Consider the following 17,465-nt stretch of genomic DNA (forward strand, 5'->3'; position numbering starts at 1 on the left):
GTGGTCGGCCGGCTGCTTAAGCTCCTGTGTGCCGGCTGCATCCATTCATTCCTATGGGTGCGTGCTATTCGAAACTGGAGTTTTGAATAGTACTCGCTCATCTCTAAAATCTATGGAGGATTTCATGGTATATGGTGTACCAGTGGAGGTGCTCCTGAATGTTCCCCCTGCCTCAATGTTGTCACATGCCCTACAGTTACCGCACCTATAGGTGCCCTTCAATCTGTTGGTTAGCCAGGTTTCTTGTATTGCTGTACTTAAAAAACAGTGGGCAAGTTTGTCTTTTAGATTTTGCCCTCATCTATAGGTAATTTTAGTACTTGATCCCATTATGTCTCCAATATCAGGATCAAGGTGACATAGTGGAATCACATCCTCAAATTACTTATAGACAAGGACAAAATCGAAAGGAGAAATGCTCCACTATGTTGTAACAGTATAAAGTAGCTTCCAAAACAAATCCAAAATTTATTTCATCCACAATAGAGATGAGCAAATAGTATTCGAAACTACAGTTTGGAATACCTCACTCCATAGGAATGAATGGGAATGCCGATGCTTAACCCCTTGCTGTTCGCCCGCTCCCATTCATTCCAATGGGAGCGAGGTATTCGAAACTATGTTTCGAATACTATTCGAATGAACTGTAATCCACAACAAAAGAAAAACGTTTCAGTCCAGGCACAGACCTTCATCATTTTATCGGTTGGAGGGTGTATAGGGTGGAGGGAGTAGCATAGTATGTGGGAATAACATCTACCTCACGACTTCCATACTATGCCTGCCTATATACCTCTCATCCAATACACTGATGAAGGTCCGTGCCTGGAACGAAACGTTTTTCTTTTGTTGTGGATGACATAAATTTTGGATTTGTTTTGGAAGCTACTTTCAGTGCCAGAATTTTTGTCTACTCTTGTACGGCTATGAGAAGCCTTTCTGGGCACCTTCATGGATGCTGAGTGAAGGATTATTACTACTTCTAACAGTATAGTGTGGGCAGCTTTTGCTCCTTATGTATCAATAAGATTAAAGGTTTCCTTTTTTGCCCAGTTATCGCAACATCTAGTGAGGTGACTTACTGGTGTGATGGATTGGTGACAGCGCCCACATCACCTGGGGGTAGAGTTACTATCACTGCCACATATTTGTAGTATTCACCAGGATGGTATCAGGTCAGCTATAAAGGTCAGTGCATTTAGCACCGGTTTAGTAATATATGGCATTAGCTCTATACATGTAGCCCTATATCTGGAGAGAGTGCAGTCTATGGTATATTGAATCCTCTCCTGGTATTCCTTCTCCTACCACAGGATCTTCAGGGTTAGTTCTTCAGCAGCCTGAGTAACCACCAGCTAATCCTACTTGGACTCAGTCAGGATCATGTTTTCTATTTGTCATGTAAATATTGCCATCTTTAAGTGTTGTGTGAGGCACAGCCTGTATCATGTCCTCGGATGTGGCAGCAGTCTCTGTAGTAAATCTGTGTCTCTCTCTGTACACGCCTGTCTGCGCTGCTCCCTCCTTCCCCCTCCTCTCCTTCCCCCTCCCTCTCCCTCCACCCTGCAGTCACATCCTGCAGTCTCTGTCTCTCTCCTGCTGCTGCTGCTGCTGTCTCCGGGGTCTCTTCCTGCTGGGATTGGGAGAGACATCTGCGTGTTGTCTCACAAGGTTCCCCCCACCCAACCGAGTTGAAGTGTCTCCGAGCTCCCGGCCATTGCGGGCTGCCTCCGTAGCCGAGGCCCTGGAGATGTGCGCGGCCCTTGCTAGCTGTCTGTGGAGCTTGTAGTCTGTGCTAGACGAATGCCTGTGGAGCAAGCACACTCCTACCCGGATCTGTGTGGCCGTCTCTGCCTGGATATACGAGCGACTGTCTAATGACATCTGACTGGACTGAGCTGGCCGGGTGTCTCCGAGCTTCTGTGAATGTCTCTTCCTGCTGTCAGGAGGCCTGAGATCTTCGGGGACAGAGAACAGGGTAATAATACTGAGCCTCATGTCTATTCTCCAGGCTGGCACACACCCTGCATGTCTAGTGGCCCGTCACAGCATGTGCCCCTGTGTAGTGGGCATCTCTGGCCATGCCACCTAGTAGCAGCAGCACTTCCCTCACACCCTCCAACCCCATGCCAGTCATTCCCTATGGGTAATGTGTACAGTATGTGTATGGTTGTCTTCTAATTGCTGCCAGTATGCTTGGTATTTGTGGTATGCCTGGCAATATTTGGGATATGAATAGAGCGATAGGCTGAGGCTGCCCCACTGGGTATGTTATATAGAAGGTTGTATCCTGTACCCCATAAAACAAGTGCTGCTACTAGTAGTAAGGGCCTTAGCTATGAGGGTAATAGCAGCACCTCCATTGGTGACAGTTGTCCTTCCTGTATTTTCCTATGGGACTTCTTGGGTAAAGTAATTACCTTACAGTAATGAGAAATGACGCAAAATTCCTGGTCCTATGAAGCCCCTGCCCCTCCTATATCTACATAGAACCCCACCCTACAGAAACTCTTTCATTCATCTCTACATGTTTTATTTTTACCAGTATACTGACTAGGGAACATTGAAACGTACACAGTGGGGCCAAATAAATACGATAACAATATTTGTATGGGACAAGCACCAATATAGCAAAAAACAAGATCATACGCACAGCAATGTAAAACTATTTCATAATATTATTTATTACAATGAATGAAAAACATTTACAAAATATATTTACGGGAGAACAAAAAGCAAATAGCATCAGAAAATTACCACATAGGAGGGTAACCCAAAAGGGGACTAGCAATTACTATATATGGCTAACAGGAGATGTATAAATACATAGTGTGCTTACCACAATGACAACCGTCATGAATAAATAAATGTATAAATAAAAAAGCAAAAATAGCTTATAACCGTAAACCAATGAATTGGCGCCACTGGTCACATATAAATCAACCCACTGGTGTAACCATATGCAAATTATGAAATAACAACCCTAAAGGAACCCACCTAAGCAACAGACCCCTCAGGATTGTCATTTCACAATCTGCATATGGTTACCCTAGTGTGGTGATTTATATGTGACCAGTGGCACCAATTCATAGGTGTACTGTTATAAACTACTTGTGCTTTTTTATGTATAAATTTATTTATGATGGTTGCCATTGTGGTAATCACATTTTGTGTATATACACCTCATGTTGGGTTAACCTCCTATGTGGTCATTTTTGTTGTATTCCCTTTATTTGTTCTCCAGTATGTATATTTTGTATATGTTTTTCATTCATTATATTTAATAAAGTTATTAAATATTGTTACATTGGTGTGGATATGATCTTGTATTTTGACTAGTGAATGTGTAAGATACTATGCACTTCTGTGGGCTGAACATTTCCAAGGAGATATATGGTGTGCTCCATATTTTGGTCTTTTTTCCTGTGTGTGTTTTTTTTTTTCTGGATTCACAAATGGGATAGATTTAGGTTAGGACTTCCCAACAATTGTGTCCTTCTTGTCACACTTAATGATACTTAATGATAGTGAATGGTGTCATATTGTAGCCTACAAGGTGCCCGAGCTGACAGTGAGCATTAAACCATCCCTCCTGGATTTCTGTGTAACTAAATTCAGTCTAGTCTAGTCTGACAGAGCAACATTTGCAATCTTAAAGAGGACCCTTCTCCTCCTCCAACAAGTCCAGCTCTTTACATCAATTAATAGCTCCTGCCCCAATGATTCTGACACAGTTGAAATTTTTTTCTCTAGCCCCACCATTCCTGAGAAATCAGTGCTATTAGTTGTCATTCCTGATATGACATGTAGCCTCTGTTCTGTCAGGAGGGCGGTATCAGACAGGAGTAGGCAAGGGGTGTGATTCTGAGCTCTGACACTGGCTGCCTCTGATTGGAGTGCTGAATCATATCCCATGCCTGACACTGCCCTTCTGACAGCACTTAAATGGGACATCAGGCACCAAAACTAACTGTGCTTGTTGATTGGAAATGGTGGAGGTGAAAACAAAAATTGCAACCAGTTGAGCTGTACCTATTAAAAGATGGTTAAAAACTAGCATTAGCAGAGGTGGTGAAAGGTCTTCTTTAAAGCCATGCATCCAAAATTTGCTGTGTAACCCAAGTTTTACTAGAAAATGGCATTTTTGGTGTGTGCTATTCCACAACATGACTTGTGTCTAAACTATTCACATCTATTAATCACCGGTTGGGGCACATTGTTAGTAAAAAAAATTCAGTTGTGAAAACCATAAAAGTGGTAAATGTTCAGTTTTGCGTATGCCAGAAATTGCTCCCAGTGTATGTCATTAGTGGAGTCTCCTATGCATAGGCAGAGCTTCTTAATCAGTGGGAAGTAGTCACATAGGCTCTCTTGCCCCTTACCTGTAGCTGCTGGTAAATCTAACCATCGCTGGGGGCCTAATGACAAACAATATGGGGGATCATAGCAATAGAAAAGTTCCAGCAAAAATTGAAAACTCAGATATGGCTTTGTTTTTTTTGTCCAATTCTAACTTGCCTGAGACCCATGGATATCTGAAAGGGATTATCCTAGGAAAACAAAAGTATACAGTATTAATCCTGTACCTGGTCTTCACTGTTAACCTGTTAACAAGCAGTATAGACACATGTCCATATGCAGTCAAGTCTGGTTATAGAGAGGTATAATGGTATGACTACACATCTCTAAGGCTGGCCATAGACTTGAGTTACTCGTTGGCTGACGTGACCAACATGCACGAGTGTGAATATATTCTGAATGGTGAGAGAGGAGAAAGACACCTGACAGCAGCATATCTTCCCAAGAACAAAAGGATTTCAACATGCTCAACACCTCTCACCCCTAACATCTGTCATTGGGGAAGAGCCAAGAGGCTCAATACATATTAAATGACTGACTGCTCTTTCGGCAATCATACACTTAATGTAATCTCGGCCAGCATACATCTAATGTGTATGGCCATTCTTGCGCATATGGAGGTTGGCGTATAGAAATAGAAGCAGCCTCTCCATTACTACTGTTGTCATTCTGTAAATGACGGGGGACATGGTCGATAACATTACTGCACATTTCTCCAAATGTTATTGTCTCTTGGAGTGCTTGCACATATACTATTTTGGTACAGTTTATTTTATGCTTATTCTTGAAGCCAAATTGATTTCTAGCTTTGGCTTCAAAAACTGCACCTCTGAAACTACCCTAAGCCCCATGTACCAAACCAGAGCTAAAAACTGCTGCAGTAAAATAACAAATCGTAATTGCTTTACAACAGGAGCTGCAGTCACCGTCTATTTCTCAGCTAGAACTCTGCTTTTTCCATCTTGTAGCCAAATGTACAATTATACAGAATACAAGTTATAGTAATCTAGGTACCTTAAAGAAATATTTTTAGAAGTTCTCCTTGATGTGATGAGCATTTCTATGCGTATACTATTTGTATGTACATCTAAGGATTGATTATTTTGTCCTTCTTCACTTACGGCATGAGACTACATCACATAGTGCTAGGTCTGAACGTGAATAATTCCATTACGTGCCTGCCACACACCTGAGTGAGCTTTGCACGTGATATTTTGTTTCATTTTCATTGTGCCAGGTTGGAAGTGGATGATGAGCCGATTGGCATGTACGTAGACTTGGAGGAGATCTGCATGCCAGTGATGAAGGGGTCTGTCTCTGCCCAGTGTCATGTGGATGGAAAGAGGAGATAATGCTTGGCATGACAGTACAGCCAGTGCAGTAACATCTGTCACTAAAATCTGCCCTGACCCAGTTAGAACAGTAATGGTTACTGAGCAGGAGTCTGCAGCTTCTTATGATGTGCTTATTGTCCTCTGTAACACACAAGTATTGTCATTTTATACAAGCCAGTGATGCTTTCCATAGCTTGTCTAGGAAGAGGTTAACCAGCCTTTCTGATTGTAACACAAAGCTCTTTTCATCTTGTGGGACGATGACATTTTCACATGACGGGAGACAACCCCAGGATATCCCATAACGGGAAAGTGCAAGCTCTGTCATTGAGTCATGTACTGTGGGACTTCATTCCATCTGTGATCAAGACCCTCATTTACGGTCCATTATCAGTGAATCATTTGTTACCGCAAAGTATACCTTCTGATGATTGTACCATCTGTTCTCATCATAAGTTACTTTGGGGCATACAGTTTGCCATTTCTGAATGCTCAAAGGGGTTGTCTCATCAGCCCTATTAAACAGGGCTGTGCAGTAGGCCAAACCTCCAACGCCTCGATTTTTCCAAAGTCAGTCTTCAACTGCTCTGAATGCAACTACTTCATGAATGGCTGACAGCCATTGTCCGGCAGAAGTATTCAAGTTCCACTAATTCAGTCACAAACTGGATCAAATTTGTAAGAAAGTCAGTATTAAACTAAGTGTACTGTATTGACAGTTGTATAATATAATGCAGCATAAACAGGAGTCGGTAAGTGGTTCCAGCAGTGGCTCGAACTCCACAACTCTGACTCTACCGCCATGCTGTTATATCCCCCATTATTCAGTTGGGGCGTGTACAAACAGAGTAAAACCATCGGGTTCCAGTCATTGTTTTGTGGGGTTACCTAGGATCTGGGTGCAGTGTGTCAGATGTATAGCAATGCAGAGTGACATTGATATACTGTATATGTGGCAGTGAGTGTGAAGGATGGAAATGGTCTGATCCTCCACTTTTATGTGTGTACTTGTTTATATACAGTAGGCTGTTTTGTTAGATCAGTGTAGAGTACTGACATTAACAGGATTAATCATCGTGTGGTATAATTGCAGTATATACTTTGCCCCAGTTATATACATTTTAGACAGACATCCTCTCTTGTCGCTAATACCATATGTATCTATGTAACATTTGTATAGACACTTGTGTTTCTCCTACTGTGGAGCGCTTTGCTAATGCAGTTGACTATTGTACTTCATTGGTTCTGGCATGCTGGTAAATAGGCCGCATATATTGCTACTTTTAGCTATGTTACTGTTATGGTTGACATTGGTTGTATTTCATTTGTAACTCATTTTATCCTTTCTGTTCCTGTTCCTTGGATATCTGTGTATACACAGCACAATGCCTTTGGTGTGCTACTCGATATTTTCTATTCATATTTATACCATGTCGCCTTTATGCAACCTTATATCCAGTTTATGTAATGTATTATTATATAATATAAGCTCAGTGTTTTATAGTGTATTGTAAGTTATCAACTGACGATACATGGTCCTGAACACTGCAGTTGGTGATTTGAGCCTAATTCATAAAAAACCACTGTGTGAACCATCCTAAAGATGCTCATATACTATGGCTGGTAGATTACAACCTAATTCAAAATCACAATATTTGACATTTTACCTTGAATAGGATTAATGAAAGGTTATTTTAGGACCCCCTCCTTGTATACATGCTACGCCCCCTTATTTATATGTCAGGTCATGCAACTGAATTTTTGGATTTGGTTATTTACATATCACCAGTCCTAACTGGATAGGTGACATGGCAGCGATAGACTGGATGGCATGGATGCAAAATAATTGAAATGATTGATGCAAATAAGTTCATATCCATTAATTGAAACGACTTTCAGAGTTAGTTATTTAGCAACTAATTGCCTACTAAAAACCTTAGGCCTCTTTCACATGACCTTACTTTTAGACACATGGATTTCTATGGGCCCATACACACAGCCATAGTTTTTGTTGCTGTGTGTTTGGGCTACAGTGAAGAGCTTCTGTCTATATTTGTATATGGATCAGTGAAATGCACCGATGACACACAGATACCAATCCGAGTGTCATCTATGCTATTTTTACTGAGCTATACACCGCACACTCACACCGTGCACACATGCACACCGCACACACCTTAGGGGGCATTCACACAGAGTAAAGTGGCGTTGATTCTGCCACGATAACTTGCGTTAATGAAAAGACTCCCATTGACTTCAATGAGTTCTGTTTTCTGTGCGGAGCACATTGAAATCAATGGGTTAAAAAGCCTTCTATTCATTTCAATGTGTTCCACTTGAAAACGGAACCCATTGAAGTTAATGGGAGTTTCTTTATCAGCCCTGATTCTGCTGCGAGTTATCGTGGGAGAATCAGCACCAGTTTATTCTGTGCGAATGCCCCCTTAGGGTCCATTCACTCAGAGGAAAATAGAGAGGAATTTGGTGTGGAATTTTCAGCGCTGAAAAAAAAGCCTCCCATTGACTTCAATGGGTTCCTAGGAAGTTCAATGGGTTCCTGGGAAGTCCTGGGTTCAATGGGAATTCAATGGGAGGCTTTTTTTTTTTTTTTTTTCAGCGCTGAAATTCCACACCTAATTCCTCACCATTTTCCTCAGTGTGAATGGACCCTTAGTTAGTTATCAGCCTGTTGCACATTTAGCCAACAGCTACAGCCATTTTCACACTGTGCATTTTTTATGTGGTTTTTTGCAATACAGTTACAAACATGTATTTTTGTTAAAAGGGCCGAGCTTAATTGATATATATATATATATATATATATATATATATATTTTTTTTTATATAAAGGGCAGCTACAGGGAAGTGCCCAATAGTGGTCTATTGGAAGCAACTAACACTTATTTATCAATGTCTAGTAAAACTATTTTGTGGTATAAAAGTAGAATAAATGTTTGTCAGAGCTGGAGCGGAGCTTGTGCATGTATCATGGTGTTCAATAGTATTAGAGACATTTGTATGTCACAGACATCGCTCAGATTAATGAGATTTTTTGCACTGGCAAACCCATCCCTACAACAAGAATCATTAATCTTCCTTGCCGAATTCTTACAGCATCTATTATGGCAGAGAAAACTTGGAGAGGGCGGGGTTAAATGCATCATTCAGTTTAGGTATTCGTTTTTACTTTAGTGTCTTCATTTGTATGCATTGGTCTCCTTCCCTGACTCATGTGCATAATGCAAGTGAATGTCATTCCTGTTTGATCCAAATGACACATCACATTCTACGGGCGTATGTCACACTGGTATGCCGGATACATAATTTGAAAATGTGGGCACCAAGTGAATATAAATATATAGAAATGCTAACAAAATTCTTAGAAATCACATGTATGCTATGAAATGTCTCATGTTACAGGTTAAAGAAACCCCAAGGTTACATAAAGCATACATTCAGTCTCTCTATGGTGATCTTGGGGACAGTGTTTGTAGCTGGGGATTGTGGGTTGAGTTTATGTAAAAGTCCTTAAATGCTGACTGGGTATACTAAAGCCATATAGCTCCCTGCAAAGATGCATGTAAGTAAAAACCCATGCATAGGCTGCAGAATCAATCCCATTCATATGTACATAACAAATTTTGTGCAACAAATATAAAATGTTTATACAAAAAATTCAAGTTATTCCCCATCTACCCAGCAGCAAACTTCAGTGGGACCGCGCAGCAGTACCAAAACCCGCTACTACAAATCATACATTGAACAGCACATCGCCTGGTATGTAACAATACAAGAAACCACACTGTGTGGAGCAGCTTAAGATACACCATCAATATTAGAAACTGGATATCGCCTTTAAAACCCTGAGTGCAGGTCCTTGTGAGCTGTGGGTTTTAGTCACTGCATGTTCAAGACATTTGGATAAGTTATGTTGCTACTGTACATGGCGGTGGTTAACCCTCTGAGAGATCGTCCCATGTGCCCTGAGCCTCAGGCCCTTTTACATGGGTTGATGATCTGCCAAGTAAATGTTCGTACACGGTTGTTGTTGCTGGTGCTTTCATATCTCTATAAGGTAGGGTTTACACTGTTGTCTTGCTTAAAGATGCATACAAAGACGCCTGCCTTTTTATAGAAAAACACATGCGTTTTGGAGGACCACATGCAATTTTGAAAAATGCACATGTGGTTTTAAAAACTGTATGCATATTTATAGATACACAAACCGTTTTACTTAAAAAAAAAAACAAACACATTTGTGTGTGCGTTTTTGAGCAACATCACCTTAGTGTTACGCTGATTAATTTCAATTGTATATCCTATTATCATCTTTATTGAAGACTCACTATGTACCTGGATGAAGTTATAACTGCACTCCATTCCAGGACCACAAGTACTTCCTCTTATAAGTAAGGCTTAGTTAACATGTATGTATGTATGTATTAACAGCAAAACTGCAGGAGAGTAATGGCATACACCTGAAATTGTTTAACTTTCTCTGGCTACCTCCAAAAACCGTAGTGGTTTTTACTGTCCATAAAAACTGATCTACAAACAGAAAAAGACATGTCCGCTTTGCATCAGTATGTCATCTGCAATCACACTTAGAAGATTCCCTACACATGAGTGTGTGCAGCAAATAGGAATAGGACCTGCTCCATATTTTGTGGGTAGTTTCTACTGCCCAGAAACAATCAGTAAAAACTATTGATGTATATATGGGGGCATATAAATTAATGGGTCCGTATACTATATACTGAAGACAACTCCAGTAATGTGTGTGAGGCTTGTACAGTCGATCAGGCTCATTGCAGACATACATTTGCCTGTGATTATAAGGATCATAGTAAACCCATATATATATGGGATTGCAGCAGCACACTGAGATCCCATATGCCACCATATGATGCACCATATGTGTCTTGGGTATAGACAATACTAGCATCTGCCCGCGACTTCGTCCGCTTGTTGTTGTCGGCGCTCTGCTTCATCCGTGTATATGGGCAGTATACCTAGGTGTGCCCCAGCCCCACGCGGATCCCCCCGCCCCCGTGGGCCCCCTCCCATACGTTCGGTGCTAGCGGTCAGGAATTCTGGGCACTTAGCGGCATATCAAGTAGCCTATGTTTCATTCCAGGTGACCATCTAGGCATCTAGGTAAATGTCAGCCAAATCCGTTCAGCCGTTTTGGCGTGATTGAGGACCAAACATACAAACTTTCACATTTATGATATTAATAGGAAGGATAGCCATGTGCATTTTTTAATGAAAAATGGATTTTTATAAGTTCTGCCATGTTATTTTTTTCATAGTAATGAAAGAATGGTACAGAATTTTTCTATATGTTTTTACCAGTTGTAGAACAAGAAGGAACCACGCGTCCTAATGTCTTCTCTATTGTTAACAAAAACAACAATGACTTTCTGTTACTCTCTTAGTAAATTGCTGCCAGTTTTTATGCAATTAGTATCACAGGTTTTCATTGCTGCCAGGTATAAAATACTGTCACACGTTGCTTTTTTTGGCTGGCGTTTATAGGTAAAGATTTCCTTCTATAATTCAGAGATGAATCTTAGTTTCCTACTGAATACACCATCGTCACCCTGAAAACTGTGAAGTAGTGGCAACATGAAATCTTTGTTGGGAATGTTTTTGTGATTTTATGGTTACTTGTAGATATAATAAGTATTAAATCCTTGAAACGTAATATGGCTTTTCCTTTTCATAAGATGTCCTAGTGATTTGTATCAGGACTGGTCTTTGTATAACATTGTTCCATCCATGTGTCATTCGAGGAGGGTGGGACACATTCTGAGGACCATGTGTCAGTTCCTCCTGTCACTCGAATGCTTTTGTAGAGGCATAGACTGGCTTTGTCTCTGTGTGGGGGATGTGACGTGACAAGCCTCTTTTGTAAGGGGACATATGGGAAAGGCTCTCTGTTCTGTCATTGAGGAGCAGTATTCATGTGCTCAAACATCCCTTTTCTGTACTACAAAATCCATCATGAGTGGTTGCATGCAGCCAGTGGAGTCATTGTGAGAGGGAACCAATACTATACGCCTTGTTGCTTTGGGTTTGTACTACAGGTTTCTGTATTGCCGGCACATCCTTTTAACGCTGTGTCTGGTCTTGTAATGCAGCTAATACAATGTTTGATATAAACAATGACAGTTACATCATTTAGGATTCTGTCTCAGTGGATAACTCCATTTATCTCACTCATGCACATAATAATAGCCCCTCTGCAAGAAACCAGTCACCCACACTATGATTCTCATCTCTAGATCAAACATACTGTGCTTATGTAGTGCATACATGCAAGAGACATCACAAATATTGGGTCCCTATATATGTATATAACTCTCTATATATATTTATTTACACCAGCCCTTGCGCTATTGGCATGTACTGTATTACTGCACTGAAGCACTTTAATACATAATACACAAATTATTCTATGTAGTATTGCCTGTAGCCCATTACAATTGATTGACCCACATTGCCACCCAGCTTGGGTGACAATGTGACCGAGCTTGAAGAATTTTTATTTTTCACAATCAATATGTCATATTCAGTTTTATTTTTAGAAATGTATGCTGAGAAGACTGCGGTTGTGCCTGTGGTTATGGTGAAATGCCAGGTGTTGGTGTTCATGTCTTACCACTTCAACCAGGACCTGGCTTCTTGTACTGACTCATTCAGGTCACAAGTGCTGTACTGGCACTGCTGGTAAATATTTTGCCCGACCCCTTATTTCGTTGTACAGTGAGCCATGTGTGCTCTTACTGGGAACAGCTGTAGGGAGAGGAAGCACGTGCCTCGCATGACTCTGTGATATGGAGGCGCATACAATTAATTCTTTATGGGAATCATTTACTGGGCCTCTCCTTCCTTGGCTTTCTCTTGTTTATACCTACATATATTTTTTATAGCTATGTATTTTTTTTATTTTTCTATTTCTGATTTCAGTGAAAACCACTTATTGGGTTGAGTATTTTACAGTTCATAGAGCAATTGTGCTTGTATAGATTATTTGGAGATAACTTCTGTGCTGGAAAAACTTGCTTATCCATCTTAACTATGGCTCCTCCTTATGTGTCCTTTAATGTAAAACTGAAGACAAAGTTATTTAGTCTGCTTTCCTGTAAATAGTCCTGACATATATAACCTCACTCAATTTCCTTTATGTACTATCCCTATGCTGTACAATGTAAAATGTGTTGGTTTCTGTATTTACAAGAGAGGAGTATATTATTTTTAAACTTTTCATGCCCATAGAATTATAGCAGGTAAATCAGTGGAATATTACTTTATTTCAAACGTTATACAAATTATTATCATTATTATTATTATTATTATTATTATTATTATTATATATATATATATATTTTTTTTTTTTTTTTTTTTTTTTTTTTTTAAGGCTAATGCACCACCTTCCAAAAACCCAGTGTTTTTACCACTATGGAAACTCTGAGTCAAAAATGCTGCATTTTACAGTACCTGCAAAATCAGTGGGATTTTGGCTAATCCCTTCCCCACATTGCAGAAAAAAATCTGCCAGCTGAAAAGCTGAGGCTCTCAAAAACACCCACGTTCTTGAAAATCACAGCATGTCAATTATACCTGCCAAAACGCTGGTATTTTTCCTATAGGTATAATGTGGGTAAAATATCTGCAGAGAAAAACTCAGTGCAAATGCTATGAAAAATGCTGTGGGGAAAAAAAACGTAATGCGGTTCTTCTGCCTTTTTTTCCTCAGTGTTTTGTGCTGTGTGTTGCTATGTGGGGACTTAGCCTTAGGCTAAAGCCCCATATTGCAGATCACAGCTTTTTTTGTTGCAGATTTTGCAGCATTTTTTTTTTTAGCCAAACCCAGGAGTGGAATGAGCAGAAGGTAGAAGTCACGGTTTTGAAAATCGCAGCATGTCAATTAGATCTACGGAAACACCAACTGCTTTCCCATAGATATAATTGTAACAGAAAGTCCGCGGAGGAAAACTCTGTGAACTTTCTGTTCAAAGCGCAGTGGGAAGAACTGCAATGCGTTTAGCGCGGCGGTTCCGGCCGTGGGGCCTAAGCCTTAAAGTCTTTTTCTTTTTTTGTTATGTGACTACTCATAGAGAAAGTATTCTAGTTTTCATACTGGCCACTAGAACAGAAATAGTGGGCAAACTTGTTAGCTTTATTACGTAGACCATGAAGGGTCACCAGAGTGCACAGGATGTATCGATCACTTTATTGTATTGCTGGAGAATGTCTAGATCAGGGGTCAGCAACCCCCGACACTGGTGCCAGAGTCAGCACCCAAGTCTTACCTATATGGCACAGAAGTCTCTGCTCTTTTACACACATGGCAGTGATCTAATTGGCAATCTCTCTAATCGACCACGTAAATACAGTTAGAAGGGAGGATTCTTTGGGGTCGTGGGGGTGTCCTGAGGCACAATATCCAAGTGTCCAGGCCAGTAGGCTAGTCAGTTGACAGAAATTGCCTGTGCAAAGTATAATATGGCAGGTAAACTTGCCTTTCATTTCAATAAGGCTGGAAAGATTTGTTTGGATTTCTTCAACAAAAAAGACTGGGCTGCGTGATTGGAATCCTCTGCCCCCACAAAGCATTCTTATTAAAGACTACTTTTAGCCTCAAATACGGATCATTTTTCTAAAAAAGTCAGGGACAAGGATCACGTTGAATGGTACCTTTTATTGACTAACTGGTTGCATGGGAAGAATATGCCTCAGTCATGCAGCCCACTAGGGGGCGCTCCCTTTAACATCATGCCCGACCTTCCCAGAGGCCTTTGCTGCAATAATGTGGGATTTTACTTGGTACTTGGTTAAACCCACATCATTGCAGCAAAAGCCTCTGGGAAGGTCGGGCATGATGTTAAAGGGAGCTCCCTCTAGTGGGCTGCATGACTGCGGCACTATATTAACATAATGGGAGACAGATTTGCATAATCTTCCCATGATCCCTCACAGTGCACAAATGGCTTAAGTCTCCACACACCTATATGGTGGTCTCTCCCTAAGGAGTGACAATATCCCCTTAACTGGTTGCAGTTATGGTTTGCATTATATGACTCATGTAGGACAGTGTTTCCCAAACTTTTTCAACTTTTTTTTTTTATAAACTTGGCACCCCAGACTGAAAAGGTTGCTGACCCCTAGGTAAACACAGATAAGACTGTATGAACTCCCCTTACCACTTCTTGGTCTCTGGGGAGGGACTATACTCTGTCACTTCTTGGAGATGGTAACAATCTATTACTGTTTTCTCAGATTAAGGAATTGCCTCAGATTAGGAAAGTGTGGTGGCTTATTTTCAGAAATGGCACCACATATGTCCACAGATTGTGTTTGATATTGTCATAAACGCTTTAACAACTACAGGGATGTACTGCAATCCCAGACACAACCCATGAACAGGTGTGGTGCTGTTTTTATTATTTAGTTATTTTTTCAAGAAAGCAGGCATCCATGCTTTTCTAGTCCTTTAAAGATAACCTGTCCGGATGGCTTAGTCCTTTTAAGCTACTGCCAACTTGTTATGCAGGACACTAACAGGTTTACAGTGATGTTCTTCACATCTAGCATCATGGAGAAAAAGATCTTCAATGCTGTGTTCTAATGTCTATGTAACTTTACAGCATTGGAGCCACTCTCTGGAGAAGTCAGTCTGGCTGGTTTTCTTTTTTGCTTGATTGACCAGATATATTGACGAAACACAAACCTGGCACATGCGCAGCGAGCGAGTTATATTGGCCTCTGCTTCACATGCACTTGCTCCAGGAGCAACTGGTTGGAGATTGCTTTTGATATGTCAATCAAACTGAGAAGGGGACCGGTCAGTATGACCTCTCTGGAAAGTGAATTCATGCCTGTGACTCTATATGGGCACTGGAAAACAGTCCTCAAAAGCTATTTTTATGTCAGAATATAGAAGGGCATCACTGTGAACCTGCTACAATCTTGTGCGGCCGGCCTAATTTCTCTGTGACAAGTTCCTTTTTACTCCTATGCATGGCAAAAAAGCACAAAGACTATACTGTACTATTCATTCAGACAGCACAGGTATAATACCGTATTTTTCGGACTATAAGACGCACTTTTTTTCCTCCCAATATGGGAGGAAAATGTGTGTGCGTCTTATAGACCGAATGCAGCGTGTGCAGCGTCTGTGTCCTGTCTATGAGGAGCAGCACGGAGAGCAGCACGGTGCCTGCCTGCTCTGCCCCTCCTTCCCTGTCTGTGTCGCATGTTTGCAGGAGCGAGATATGAGAGGCAGCGAAGTAGGGGCGGGCCAGACAGGTGAAGGAAGCCTGGTTTCAAGCTTGCCGAGAAAACCACGCCTCCTTCTCCCATCTGGCCCGCCCCTCCTTCACTGCCTCTCAGATCTGGCTCCGGCAATGATGCCACACAGACAGGGAAGGAGGGGCGGGCCAAACGGGAGGAGGAGGCGTGGTTTTCTCGGCAAGCTTGAAACCACTCCTCCTTCACCCGTCTGGCCCGCCCCTACTTCCCTGCCTGTGTGGCTTCATTGCAAGAGCCAGATCTGAGAGGCAGTGAAGGAGGGGCGGGCCAGATGGGAGAAGGAGGTGTGTTTTCAAGTTTGCTTAGAAAACCACACCTCCTTCACCCGTCTGGCCCGCCCCTTTTTCTCTTCTTGCATAGCTTCACTTCCATGGATGAGATAGATTAGATATAGATGGATAGAAAGACAGACAGACACAGACAGATAGATGGATAGATAGGAGATAGGTAGATAGATAGATAGATGGATAGATAGATAGATAGATAGAAAGACAGACAGACACAGATAGATGGATAGATAGATAGATGGATGGATAGATAGATAGATAGATAGATAGATAGATAGATAGACAGATAGATATAGATATATGTTCAAATCACCCCCATATCCCTAGAATACATATAAAACAAAAACATTACTGTGAAACACATACACATTTGGTATCCCTGTGTCCGAAAGCCCCCGGTTCTATTTACATTGGTGAAATATTATATTATTAGGTTATTAAATATTTCACCAATTTTTTTTCCTTAAAATTTTTTTTTCCCTATTTTCCTCCTCTAAAACCTTAGTGCGTCTTATGGTCCGGTGCGTCTTATAGTCCGAAAAATACGGTATGTGTGTCTCCAATATGGCTACCCCCAAGAAAGTTATAAAGGGATTCAATCATCAAAATGGAGTTTTTTTTCTCCCTAACACGTCGGAATAGCGTTAAGAAAGGCTATTCTTCTCCTACCATTAGATGTCTTTTTTGCGCCGTTGTTACGTAGATATCCCAGTTTTCTTCGGTATGCTAATGAGTTTTCTTGCAGCACTGGGGGTGGGCCTCAGCTCTCAAACAGCGCTGCAAGAAAACTTTCCAACACCAGTCTCTGTCGTCTTCTGGCCTCCCCGCGATGTCTTCTTCCGTCGTCTTCTTCTGGATTTAAAATTCATGCATATGCAGTCGGCTCTGCCATGGGGCAGAGCCAACTGCACATGCCTGCAGCCATTTTCTTGTGGCCACTTACACGAGGGTACTGTCTAAGCGGCCACAAGAAAATGACCGCAGACATCTAGAGTCAGCTCTGTAATCGGGCTGCGCATCCGTGCCATTTCAAGCCAAAAGAAGCCTTTGGAAGAAGATGTCACGGTGAGGGCATGCCCGAAGAAGACAGAAGCCGTTGCTGGAGATTTCTCTCACAGCATTGGGGAACGCCCCTAGTACTGTTTAAGCGCTGGGGACCGCCCACCAG

The 17,465-nt window shown here is 41.4% G+C and overlaps 1 protein-coding gene across 4 annotated transcripts in view; it reads left to right on the forward strand.

Moving 5' to 3' along the window:
- The first annotated feature begins 1,562 nt into the window (after nucleotides 1–1,562).
- Nucleotides 1,563–17,465, forward strand: part of MYO9A (myosin IXA) — a 102,661-nt gene continuing 86,758 nt past the window's right edge. For all 4 annotated transcript variants that reach the window (XM_075273650.1, XM_075273651.1, XM_075273653.1 and 1 more), the window contains exon 1: nucleotides 1,563–1,978. The gene's annotated coding sequence lies outside the window, so the exon portion shown is untranslated. The remainder of the gene's footprint in view (nucleotides 1,979–17,465) is intronic.

Source organism: Leptodactylus fuscus, chromosome 5 (genome assembly GCF_031893055.1).
Source record: "Leptodactylus fuscus isolate aLepFus1 chromosome 5, aLepFus1.hap2, whole genome shotgun sequence".
NCBI classification, from domain to species: domain Eukaryota; kingdom Metazoa; phylum Chordata; class Amphibia; order Anura; family Leptodactylidae; genus Leptodactylus; species Leptodactylus fuscus.